The sequence below is a fragment of the Falco rusticolus genome, chromosome 8 (assembly GCF_015220075.1).
Source record: "Falco rusticolus isolate bFalRus1 chromosome 8, bFalRus1.pri, whole genome shotgun sequence".
Taxonomy (NCBI): Eukaryota; Metazoa; Chordata; class Aves; order Falconiformes; family Falconidae; genus Falco; species Falco rusticolus.
In genome coordinates, this window is record NC_051194.1 from 906,698 (window position 1) to 920,462 (window position 13,765).

Below are 13,765 nucleotides of genomic sequence, written 5' to 3' on the forward strand. Positions count from 1 at the left end.
TTTACCCTCCACACACCTGCCTTTACCAAAGGCCACTGCAAAGCCTTATTCATTTAGTTTAAATATTATGCTCCCTTCCTAATTCAGACCACAGCGGCACTGCAAAACCTCCTCTAGCCCCAAAAGACTGTCCACATTCAACTGACATTCCAACCTGACAGAAACTTCTGCTGGTGGCAGCCCAGCTGTGACAGTGAGGTGAGGCATGCTTAAGCCCTACCTAGAGAAGGGACCAGCTCTGGCTCCTCACCTGGCAGCTGCCGAAGGTCCTTTCCAAGGAGAGCTACGATTTACTGAAAAACCCTTCTCATGATGCATGTTGACAGAGCAAACACAGACACTGATGGTGCAAAGGGGCAGAAAATGCACCTGCCCTCAGCTGCCCAAGGCACTCCTGCCATGTCCCAGCTCACAGGAGGTGGAGAAAATCTGTTCTGAAATTAGGTGAAAACAAAAGGCTATTCTTTTCTCTCCACCAGCACCTTTTTGCTGCAGCTTCTCCTTCCCAGCCATAAGTGCACTTTCCATATCAAAAGGCAAGAGGCCGATCTGGCTGCGTTTGAAACGCAAAGGCCTTGTTTCTTTTAACAAGCAGCGCGAGAGGGTTCAGCAGACAGCGCAATCAAGGAAATACCAACACAACAGGCTCCCTCGGTGAAAGCTGCCTGTGTGTAGCGCTGCATCATGGTGTCTGCAAAGTAATAAGCAGCGGAAAGAGTTGTTCAAGCTAAGAGAAATGTAAATTGCTGAATTTGGACTTACTGTGCAATAAAGGAAACCTCAGCACAGTAGATGAGCAGGGAAGAAAAAGCCATATCAAAAGTTACAAGACATGCAAGAGCAAGCCATGCTATTTCATTCACCTGAAGGTTGACACATTTGTTAGCCAGCAGCAGCTTCTTTTTCTCTATGTTTAGATATCAATGTGCACAACATTTTTCTGTCACTTGAGCACCTAAAAACACCTCTTGGTAATTATAAGCACAAAAAGTCTCATGCAAGGAAAGTACCCATCTTTTCTAGAGGATTCCAGCACTCCCTCTGCACAGACACAGTCCAAGCAGTCGTTCAAAGCCTCAGAGGCTGGTACCAGGATTAAAGATGAACCTGCTCCAGTGCTGGGGCCAGCACCCCGGCATGTGGCCATGCCCTGCTCCAGCCTCATACCTCTGCAGCACACAGTAGTCTCAGCCCTGTAAGCAATACAATTGTTCCCGTTTTCCTTCCCACACCCTGGGCACAAGCAGTCCTGCAGGGGTATATCCCTCATGGGCACGATGCCAGCCAGTGCCCAATGACCTGGATTAAGAGAAGCCCTCAGCTGTGAAGGTAACAAGAAGGTGGAGGTGACACAGGGTGAGAGAAGCAAGAGCACCCTTAAGAGCAGTTCCATCTCCAGATTCACTGTGCCAAGATGAGTTAGGCAAAACACATCAAAAGAAACAAATCATTTCACAGGCAATCCTGTTTACATGGCTTGCTAACTGAAGAAAATGTGAATTAAGAGGGCTACACAGAAGGCAGGGGAACAAGTCCTATCCCAGTCCCATGTCATTGCATTATGTTGAACTGTTTGTTCAAATTCCACCCTTAAAAAAAGAAATAAAGTGTTCACAAGGCCCTTTAAAGAGTAACTTCCAAAAACCTGGGCTCCACTGCCGCTCTCCCAAACAACTGCAGCCCAGCACAAAAAACAGCTAGGATAACCAGCTAGGATTTTACCTGCGTGTGAGGTTACAAATGAATTATGAGATTCGTGGTCAGTCAGTTGTTGTTTTGGAAGCAAAAAGCTAAGGAAATAACAGCCTGAAACAATCTAGTGGCTTTTAGCTACCACCAAAACTACCCCCATACAACTCAGCCACTGCTCCGAGGAAGCCAGTGCCAAGTGTGACACTAAAAAGGTCACAGAGGGTCACCAAGGTCACAAGAGAAAGGTAACTGGAGCCTGGGTTCTGGCTGGGGAGAGGGAAAACACTTAAGGAATAACTATCAGAACCATCAAGGAGTTACAAGAAAAAATATTTTTTTGAAAGCATCAGTGTAGTAACTCCCTGACACCACTCAAGTGACACTGGGCCTCTCACAAGACGACATTGAGGGACAAAAAAAGGAAGGGTTGGCATTAGGATGGGAGCCTGAGTTCTGCAAGATACACAAAACAATCTCTTGGAAGTGCTGCCATCCCTCGAGGAACTGAATTTCTTCCCACTTTTTGTAACACAGACACAAATTAAAAACAACTAAATGCATGTAAGAGTTTGATTTATCAAGGGTCTTGGAAGTGGGGAACAGCAGTGAATCAGATGCTGTAAATCAGCTGTCACAAACTGGCTCAAACCATCTATGAGAATTCAATTCCAGTTTGCTATGCCATTATTAAGTAGTTTGGCAACACGACATTTCAGGGATGGAAAACCATTGTGTAATCGATGATTTTACACTGACAATACATCAAAGCAGCCGGGACGGGGAATGCTTTGCAGCATGGCTCGCCCCTTCGCTTTGCAAACACGCAGGGATCTGCGCCAGCAGCAGGCACCCACGACAGCGCTGTAAGGCATTGCCTTCAAACTCTCGATCAAGGGAAGCGTACAACTTTTATACAAATACAAATGCAGTAAGAAGAAACCAAAAGCACATCCACCAACCTGATGGCTTTATTAAGCCGAAAGGTTGCGTATCTATTCCCTACCGATACAGCTTTGCATAAGTCTTAAGTTTAGTAGTGTTTCATTGCACACATCCCATTACAGGCTGTGTTTTGTGTTTATTGAATTACACATCTAGCCAAAAGGAGAGGGCTCAGGATTTTCTAATTCTATTTTGATAGAGGATCCAGCTGTAGCATTTTGCATCTCCATTTTGTGCTTTCTGTCATAGACAGGAATTGTTTCCCAGGAATGCCTTCACTTTCAGTAATATCCCCGGACAAAGTCGTATCAAGATAACAATCTAGGATAGCAAATGCCTTCTGAGTGCTCCAGTGATTGGGACGTGCTTTGTCTGAGCCACACAGGCTTCATTATTCCAGTATAACCAGTGGGGTAGATGATATCATTTCAATATCAAACAGTTCGTCAGCAGGGAAAGAAAAGTTGTCGGGTCTCCGTGAAAAATGCTTTGCACTCTCAGTATCTCTAAACTGTGGCATAAGTAAAAGCTATCCAGGACAGACCGCATGTTCAGGAGGGTTTTTCACATGTAGGCAGAGAGGGTCAGTTACTCCTTGGGGATGGACCCATGCCTTGGACACACTTCTCAAACAGGGCCATCAAGCCAAGTACCAGCCCCATCTGCTGCCAGTGATGAAAGAGAACTGGCTTTCAAAGCAACAAGGAAAATTTTACTATGGACCAAGGCACAATTTGAGTTGCTCACACAGGACCTTCCCACGGCACCATAGTGAGCCCATGGGCTCCCTCCCCAGCCATGGGACAAAGAACGCTTGCGCCCAGGAAAGCCCAGTCCCCTGCAGTGTCACAGGGGACCAGCTGAGCAGCTCCACTCATCAGCTGGTACCACTCACCACCGGCTTTCTGCAACAGTAAATTTCCAGTTTAAAAGATTAAGAGGAATTGGGCTGTGAGGAGATCTGCCTAAAGGGCTTTTTCCTGTGACTCACTCATTCCATTTCCTGACAAGATCACTAAAGGCTGGGAGATGTCCAAACCTGAAAGAATTCAAAACAATATTGAAAACAGCTCAAAATGAGGGTAGTGAAAGTATGAGCATGGGCAGGGATTCTGCAATTTCAGCATGTTGGTATTTAACTAAAATTATTCACGAATAATTTAAGAAGCCAAAAATGTTATCCTGGCACTGCGGTTCCACGTTCTCAGTCTCTCCCAAAGACACAGAGGGAAAGAGAAAATGCACGTCATGGAAGATAGTTTTGCAGCACAAACTGGTTCTTTAGACAGCCCACTAAAAGACAGCCTTGCTGACCGGTGTCAGCAGCTCACGTGCGATGTTAGTAACTGTATGAAAACCCATGCTGTCAGTTGTCTGATCCACGCTCAAACTATTGGCCCATATTAAGAGTTTGGGAATCAGATTAAATGTCCATACATAGAAAATTAATACAGATTTAATGTCACATTGCAAAGTCACTTGCAATGTTTTCTGTTAAACAAGCGTGTGTTTTCAAAGTCCTCATTTGGACTGTTTTCAAGCTTTAGTACATGTATGAAGTTCAAGAGACTTCCATCATAAAATTCATTGCAAGTAATTTGACTTAATTTCTGTAGGCTGCAGTCCTTGAAAAGGATGCAACATCTTTGGTTTAAAAAAATCATTAAATGCTGTCATGCACGATTACAAGCTAAAAAGCACAGTGACCAGTTACCTAACAATAACTTCCAGTTATGTATACCATGTAAACAGAATATGCTTAACAAACTCAAAATTGTTGTTATATTATTATGGTATAAGAGGCACAGAAATAATGCAGAAGATACCATGCTGCATTAAGCTGTTAAGGTCACGCTAATGGCAACCGTTTATTTCATAGGAGTCATGGAATACCTGACACGAAACAGAATGATCCAGTGAGAGAAGAAATTGTGCCTTATGGATGTGGGAAACTGCATGCTCCATCTATTTTTTTTTCTTTATTTGTTCTCCTTTATAGAAAGATTTTGTAGACTACTGTTCGCTTGACTGACAAGTATATATGCACAGTTAGCCTTCTTATTAGTTAAACATCTCCTTGGGGAAGTCTAAAATCCTTCAATAATGACCAGTATGTATACTTTCTAATGCAGTTGATGGGTTTTGCCTTAAGAAAGGCTCAGGGCTAAAACAAGCTCAAGTAGCATATTACTTAGAAATCCTCTTTTGCTTTACAAGTGCAGGCTTCAAAAAGATTTTAGTGAGCTCAGACTTAACCTTCTCACTGCTAACAATGGGCACATTCACTGTGCTGTCCTCAGTGGCAAACAGGTGAATATTGCACATTAAAAATACCAATATGGGCTATTTATGTTGGTGTCTAAATTCGTACTGTGAGCTAATTTTGCTTGCTAAGTCACAAATGTACCATTAATTGAAAGCTGTTTGATAAGAGACGTTTCAAATATGTTCAAGATACAATTTCCAGATCTCTCTTTCAAACAAATGAAGAAAGCACAAGGCAACGAGGTTTGAAAACTTCATGCATCTTGAATTGCAATGGCAAACATGGCCATTCCTTCAGAGCACTGCAAGATGCCTCTAATGAAAGTTTCACAATACAGTTTATTTAGAAAATAACTCTATCCTATATCTTTTTGTTATCTGATTTTCATTGATTTTCATTATAATTATGCCTTTGACTGAAAACAAAGGACCAAACCTGATCCTTGGGATTCAGCATCAAGAAACAGGCATACTATGTATTATTTAACACATATTTAAGAATCTGTGGGAACCAAGTGAAGACTAAATAAGTTGACAAAAGATACAGAAAATGATCGTAGTTTAGATCTAAGCTGGAAGGTTGTTACATGGCAGGTAAAGGTAGGTCTTAATTTTCTTTCCTGGGAAAGCCATTCATACTGTTTCAGACAATGTGAGGAAGGGAGAATCTCTCTAATGTGGAAAGCAAAGTGATACCACCAGTGAAGGTACAGTTTCAGACAAGGAACCAGCAGAAAATGAAGGTGGGGGGGCGGGGGATGTATCAATGATTTTATTAATGATTTATTACATGCAGACGAGGTCAAGACTCTGTAGCACTTGCCTCAGTATAAAAAGAGAGCTATTTTCTCTGGTTGATACAATGCAGTGATTCCTCCACTTGATCTTAAACTGTACATAGTCAAATTAAAGAGTTCTGTTTAATCTAAGGGTTGTTTACCTGCAGCACATATGAAAGAATAAAAGCTTTCTAGAAGGGAACAGGAAGACGACGGATAGTTCAGGTGATTTCAACTTTGCCATATAGCACTGGGAATAGAAGACAGATGAATCGGTGACAGGTCTGTACACCATGGGAACAAAGGGTTTCTTCCAGCCTGACTAGCTAAGAAACGCTGGGGTTTTGTGCATGTTGCAGAATATACAACAGAGGGAAAAGAAGTGGAGATTACACAATTAGGGTCAAGCATGCAAGAAGATGTTCTGACATTGCTATTTCTTATGTAGATCAGTTCAAGGTCCACGATACAGTAGAAGGATAACACTACGAAATACAGTGCCTCATATAATCAAAATAACTTGCTCCCCATCCTTTTAAGAGGCTATAAGAATTGGTTTTCTTAACAATTAATTGCACTGGGCTGTGCTCATATTTACAACCCATTTGGGAGGAAAAATGTTGAGAAAAATAAAGGTGTCTTTGACCTTCATCTTCTTAGAAGGATGGAGAAGGTACAGCTGTCTATTTCCTGTTCCATCCTAATTTTCACAGCATTGCACTGCTCATTTGGGAAACATGAAAAATATGGTTGAGTCAATTCCTCTGAGTTATTCTGGAGAATTCAGGCTCTTGGTAAGATGGAAGGTGATTGAAATTCTATGGCTCCACTTTTTAAGTTATTGAAAACAGAAAACTGTCAGCTACAAAGTACTGAAAACAGTACAGTATCTTGGCAGAATATATTAGAGCCCATTATTTTGCAGCTATTATTTATTGAGCATTTTTAACCCTTCATATTGGTGCAGGAGATGGCTCTACAGTCAGAGCTCACATGAGCACAGATGCACAAAGCCACCCCGGTAGAGCCACCCTACCCCTCCAACTGCACCACATTTCACTTCACCTTGGCGTTCCTCAGAATCAAAACTGCAGAGGGGAAACTAAAAGTTTGGGGCACTCGGGCCCTACAGGTGTTACCATAATAGCCAAGCTGCCTTCACAACCCCTCGCAGAAAGTCTGACGTGATCGCAGGTTGTTTTACATGCTACACAGCTCCTGTCTGGGAGGAAAAGACAGCAGGAGGAAGGGTTCAGCACTCCAAGTTTACAAAAAGTTTTCCAAACACAAAAAACCTGGACAGTAATAATGAGATAGAAGATAGTGGTCTGGGCTGTGATTGGAGAGCTGGGATGGGTCCACCATGCAGGGCAGTCGCTGGGTGATGTTACTGCATCTGAACACCCCCTCGCCCCAGGACATGCAGGTTCCTGGCTGCACAATCCCGCTCACTGCCACGGCGCAGGATGATGTTTGTGGTGCTTTCAGCTTGTAGAGCTATTCAAGCTCAGCATGGCAAGGATTGAGTCTTTTGGCCAGAAAACATACCAGAGGAAGGTTCCCTCAGCTCTAGCAAAACCGAGCTGAGACCTGCTTGCGCATATGTGCGTGCAACCAGCCCCACAGGGACAGCACTGGCGCCAGGGAGGGTTCCTGCACCTCTAAGCAACTGCACCATGTCTGGTGCAGTGCCTCGTCCTCAGAAGTACTCCTTCACTTTTGGGAATCAAAATAACACCCCGATTATCCCCACAGCTCTGTGTCATGTGGGGTTGGCTTACACGTTATACATGAGGGGGATAAAATCCTGACAGGCGTTGTCATTCATCGCTAGTCACTGCCCCCCTTACTATCCTCAAAGCTCCATTCCCTGCCCGCTCCAAGCCACACATCATCAATAATAGAGCCAACACTTTAAAACTTGAAGTTTTAAACGCTTTAAAAGCTTTAAAGGATTTGGGTTTCCTATGGACTTTTTCTGTTCTCACAGCCAGCATTTAAAACCTCAATATGTAGTTTTGCATGTAATTGGAAATACCCCATTGTTTATTAACTTCATTTTAATATACTTTCCATATGAGCCTTGCCTTGCTCCTGAGGATTAATCAGAGAGCCTGAGCTGCTACAGCTGAAAGTACATAAGTGAAATTGGTTTAAATTACAACTGCAGCATGGATTTGTGTTCCTCCAGCTAATTCCAATCAGGAAATTAGTAGTCATTATGTAGTAGAAAAAAAACCTCCAACGATATTTTATAATACCAAGTCTGAAACAGACTATGTTAAGCCATCCACCTAGGATCTTGGAAAGTTTGGTCAAGTTTAACTTTCCCAGACTTTCATAAGCTTAAGCAAGCCACTTTGCCTCTCCTTGCCTCGTTTTTCCATTCATAAGATGGAGATAACAGATCCCCCCTCCCTGGGCATTGTTGGATTGGGGGAGTCTCCAGGAAGGTCAAAGCGAAGACCTACAGGAACAGCAAATTAAATACAAAAAGCTACAGCTTTCATTTGCTACGTTATTTAGAGTAAAAGTGGTTTACAAGTTTTCGTCTGAGAGATGAAAAGAAGTCGATCAGCAGCAATTTGACTACTATAATAAATTTCATCTCATGTTCCATTTCTGTGGCTCTTCTTCCCCTCCAAGACTGGCATTATACTCAAAATATTAATCCATACTATATGAAGTATTTACAGCTATCCAGCCAACTATAAGAGAATAAAATTGTCTGTCAGGAAGTAAAGGTAGCAGCAATATATTTTTTCAAGTTTCCAAGCTATTTGAAGTTATTTGAAGTTCACAGAGATTTAGAACATGTGGTATTTGTTCTTCTTAAATGAATGGGAACACAGAGACCTGATCCTGCTTCTGATCACGACTCACACGGAGTTATTTCAGGACTGGCGCCCCACTGCTCCTGAAAGCAAAGATCAGCTCTGGTGACAGGGACTCCACTTCATAAGGGAAGAGGTTTTGCAAGCTCCCCACACAAAGGAAGCGAGATTTCGCTTTGGGATATAACTCAGGTTCCATCTATCACATTCTTCCTTTAGGGCTGATGGGTAGAAGACAGACTCATCGTGGCCTTCCCTCAAGCTAGACAGTCAATCAACTTCCAGCCAGCTGGCCACGTAGCTGTACAGCTGGAAAAATAAAGTGATGTTGTCAGATATATGAAGTCTCATGCACCTTTTAAATACCCACTGCCAATTATGACTAACATGAAACACCTCTTCCCCAGCACCTGGGAAAGCCTTGACATGCCGCAGGCTCAGGGCTCAGCAGGATGAGGTCTCTCCCAGTGTTCACCACCAAGGACACCAAGGGAACCAAAGGTCCTGCTACAGCTGTATTACATTTTGCAATAATTGGTAATTTTTAGGGGTGCAGCCACAATTAATTTGCAGTCTGTGTTGAGCCAAGTTTACCAGCCCAGCTTGCCCAAACCAGCTTCCCACCCTGTCCCATTTTCTGAGCCAGGACCAAAACTGCCCATTTTGTGCTTCCCATCTCTTAAGCCCCGTGCAGCACCCTGTGCCACCACAGCTGGGAGCCACCTAGAAACCGCCCTGAGTAACCTGGCCTTCTCTGGCTTTGACTGCACTTTTGGGAAGACCCTGTGCAGGAGGCAAAAGGACAGGGCCACCAAGTCAGGAATGAGAACCGTGGGGAATGGTGTAGGAGCTCTGGCATCCAAAGCCTTCAAGTGTCACAGCACCTTTCAAACACTGCAGGAATTAGCTGGAAAACAGGGACAGATCTGATCCATCCCAAAGTTAAGCCAAGAATCAGGCAGAACTCACAGAAGATGACTTGGTGCTGTTAAACTCAAACCCACCCCAACTTCACAAATAAATGCCAAGGCACACAGCCCGCCACACAGGTGCCGTTCGTTTCCCTGCGTTCTAAGGAAACAGATTGTGCTGTCCATGACACCAGCGAGCAGGTAATGCAGAGATGCACTTACGCAGGAAAGCACACTGACCAAAACAGACAAATCAACAAATTACATCTTGGAATTAAGGCAAGCTTTTTAACATAGCTGTCACAAGCAAAACCCCAGCTCTGAAGTAAGCCTCCCAAAATACGCAAGGCAGACAACTACTGCAATGCTTTTAGCAACTGGCTTCTTGAGGTACTCGCACTGCATTGTGCACACACTCTGCCTGTAGCTCTCCTATTCCACATGCAGGCACTTACTGTTTGTTCAAGTAAAACCTGAATCTGACCTTGAAAACTGCAGGCGGAAGTGAAACGTTATGTAACTAGTGACAGCTAAAGTTAAACAAATACTACAGAAGTAGAAGCAAGACAGGCATCACAGAAAGAAAGGAAAAGTCTTTCCCTAAACACAAATTTGAAGCGGCAGGATTGCCCAGGTAAGGTTGACTGTGTTTGTGATTACAAATACCAACAATATTAACAGTGATGGAATTCAAAAGCTTATTTACTCAACTATTGGGCTACCCAAACCTCATTCAGGCAAACACAAGTCAACGTTAAAACACCAGGAACCAAACTTAGAGACGATAATTAAAATTGCTAGATTGTGAGAAGTGTATTTGTTTGAATGCAATCTCACAAGGGCTGAACTACACCATGTTTTATCATCCATCACCATATAACAACAACAATGTAAAAATAAACGTATTAGTGATTTTGGGGGTTTGTGTGGAGGTATTGCATTTTGTAAGTCAGCAGTTTTCTCAGAGACTGTAAGATCCTGTTTACTACTGCTCTGCTTCAGAGCACTCGCCTCGCTGGTCTGACTCATAAATAATTATGAAGCTTTGGGAATACCAACTTTTGTTGCAGCCAGCTGGTTTTATTTATGAGCAATTCAGGCACCAGTGGCTGCATGCACACTGAAACAAGCTTATCACTATGAGGTGGCACCAGGGTCCCCAGAAAAGCAGAGGGACAATGTGTTACACGACAGGCAGTGGTCCCTATCAGCTCAGCTGGCATGCATTTTGCACTTGCCACCAGAAAGCCACATGGCATTTCGCATCCCTGTGGCATTTTGTGGTGACATCCTCTAGTACATCTTTGTGCAGCCACATGCACCCCGGCAGTGAGGTGGGAGGGAGGGGGCTCTCTCCAGGGGAGGCAAGCCGCACTGCCGGGCTGGCATCAAACAGCATCGCTCCTATCAAGTCCCATGTGGTGAATCACAGCATGGATGAATAAGAGGGGGAGAGGAGGGGAAAGCGACAGTGAATAAAGCAGCTGCTGATGCGGAGTAGCAGCCCCTATTTAAAGCACTGTGCTGCAAACAAGGTTGGCTCTCTGACGCTGCTCCATCTACTAACCTGTCTTACAGCAGAGTTTGTAAATAAAGGGAATGACTTTATTGTTTGGAAACACTTGTATGCACGTCTGGGTTTAGGCTTTTTGTTTGTTTGTGGGTTTTTAAATACCTGAGCTTTCTGCTCTGCAAGGGGAAGCAGGTCTGGGCTGCTCAGCCTCATCCACTCACACCCGAACGCTTTGGCCAGGGCTGCTGTCCTGCTCACGTACCCACACCACCTGCACAGAGTCCTGAAAATGAGAGCCCCAGCGGGGGGGTTAACTGAGCCACACACCATATCCTGGGACTCACCTCCTGAAAAGGTGTTTAGAAGGTAAGAGAAAAAGCCACCCAGAGTAATCAGCTCTTTGTTCCCAGGCATGAAGCAGTCCAGGGCTGAGACCTCAAGATCGTGACCAGGCAGGGTGACTGGGTGGTGCCACCCAAGGGCGACCAGGGGGCATGGGGCAGCCCTCAAACAGACGCTGCTCTGGCATCGATACCACCTCCCCAGGGCCTCGCAGGATCTTGGCAATGAACTGAAGCAGGAGGGATTTCTCCATCTCAAGCTCAGCTGTGATAGCAACCATCTGAAGAATTACAGCTGTACAAGTAAAAGATGCACACAGGCTTCAATCGATAATGTGTCTGTTTTAAGGCTGTAACTCTCCTCCTGAACAAACACGGGCAAACCAACCCGTTCACCCAGAAGAGAAACACAGAAACACTTACGCACTTCAAAGGTGCCAAACCCTGACCGTTACAGGTAAAGCAGCCTGCTTTTCTCACAGGGTCTCAAGTTTGTCTGGGCTTTACCTTCCCTCTGATAACCAACATCTGATCCTCACAGAGCTTTTGCTAGGTCTCCAAAGTGTGATTAGGTATGACAAAGTGCATTGACATTCTTATTTAACTTGGTTAATTCGCCATTTCAGACCTTACAGAGGAGGCTGCACAGAGACAGACAGTGAATAGCCAGTGATAAGGAACTAATTACACCAAAAAGAAGAACTGTACCCGAGGGAAGATCTACCGACCATTAGGGGAAACAGCTATGCAGTTGAAAGGGCTTCCTCCTCTCAGTTTTTAAACCTGGAAGAGAGATGCATACATCACACTAATATATTTTCCACCTTCACACATCCATCTCTGTTGAAATATGGACGGTCCCAAGGAAGGGTTTCCATTTTAATAGCTGTATCAAGCTTTCCTTCTTTCAGAAGGCTGTGTATAAAGAGATCATTGTGTGCTGAAGTACAAAATGAAGAGCCTGCTGCCGCAGCAGAAAGGCCAGATTCATTTGTTTGCTCCCTCACTGCCAAGCATGCAGAAGTGCATAAGGGCACTGCAGTACTCTGCAAAGTCTTGGCAGCACACAAATTGCAAAAGTTCTACAACTCTTTCCGTTACTCAAATGGAAATACACCGCAAGCAAGGCAGGTGCAGAAGATGTTTGTGGTTTGTGCTTTTTTTTTTTTTTTTTGGACAAGCCGGTTGCATCATTGCAGTCCCTTGGGTGCACATATATCTTTCCAGCATCACACAGACAATAAGGGTTGCTGGCTTCGCATTAACATTGTTCCTAAAATCTTTCAACAACATCATGCTGTAAGGAGCTGTGGCACCTTTGGATTGATTGCCTTCACTTCCAAATGGCTGGTTTGGGGTCTCTAGCACTACTCATTAATGAAATTAGGATCTTTCAGTCTCCTGAGCACACAGTTTGATTCCCTTCAAAATCTTAGCCTTCAGGGCTTCCAGTTTACAAATCCATTAGTGTCCAAGGGAAGAAACCTTCCAGCTTTTCGATACACAGACTGATAGTTCACCTCCAACCCATGCTTAGCATATACAGCACTGAATGGATGCTAGCCATCTGCAGGAGTGGACAAGGGCTGTGTCCTGAGGTCCTGTACAGGGTGGTACATCAAGTGATGCACTGCCTGGATCTCACCACAGGCATCTCATGCTTGTAGCTTACCTGTGTGACTGGGTCTTTGTTGCCACTTCCCAAGAAAGTGAAAGCTGTGAGGAACTGCACAAGAGGGAATAGCAGCCTCATTCCAGAGTCTGCAGACCCTGAGGTCCCCACCACAATCCTTTTCCTCTGGAAGTCCCTACATCGCCCATGGCTATACAGCCACAACACAATCACCTGCCTAGGAAAGTTAGAGTATCCTCAGTGGAACCGCAGGCAGTTCTTTCTTACAGCCTTTGCACCGCTGCCTCCAGACTGGCTTTTACCCCTTCCTAGTGACGTTGGATGGCGCTCTGATGCACACACCCCAGCCATAACTCCATCACCTCATTCAGCTCTGACCTGCTTTGTGGACAAAGCTCGACAGGAGTCAGTCTTCCTGCCCTACCACCCCAGGGCTTCAACCTACATTTACAATATCCCAGCCCATTCCCACCTAAGCCATCGTATTTACTCAAGGTTTCCAGGCTGCTTTTTGCATCTGTTCTCTCACTGAGAGCAGTAAGCAGCCTACATTACATTGCCAGAGAAAAGATTGTACTAAAGGGCAATCATGCTGAAAAGCAGAAAACACACTCTTAAACTGAAAGATTGATCATAATTTTATTCAGCTGCTTTGTTTGAAGGCAGAGTGTTATCCTGGTATTTTAAAATGACTGAAAGGAATGTCCAGACATATTCACAAACCCAGACAAATTCATCCAAAATGAAAGAACAGAAACTGCAGCTCTTCAAGTCAAAAGGGGTATTTTTTGGAATGCTCTGAAGAGTGGCATACATTTATGGTAGATGAAATAACAGGCTCCAACAGAAGTAATT

At 44.2% G+C, this 13,765-nt stretch overlaps 1 protein-coding gene across 12 annotated transcripts in view; it reads right to left on the reverse strand.

The window, feature by feature from the left end:
• PRELID2 (PRELI domain containing 2) overlaps positions 1-13,765 on the reverse strand; it is a 79,171-nt gene that overhangs the window by 21,525 nt on the left and 43,881 nt on the right. The window lies entirely within an intron of this gene.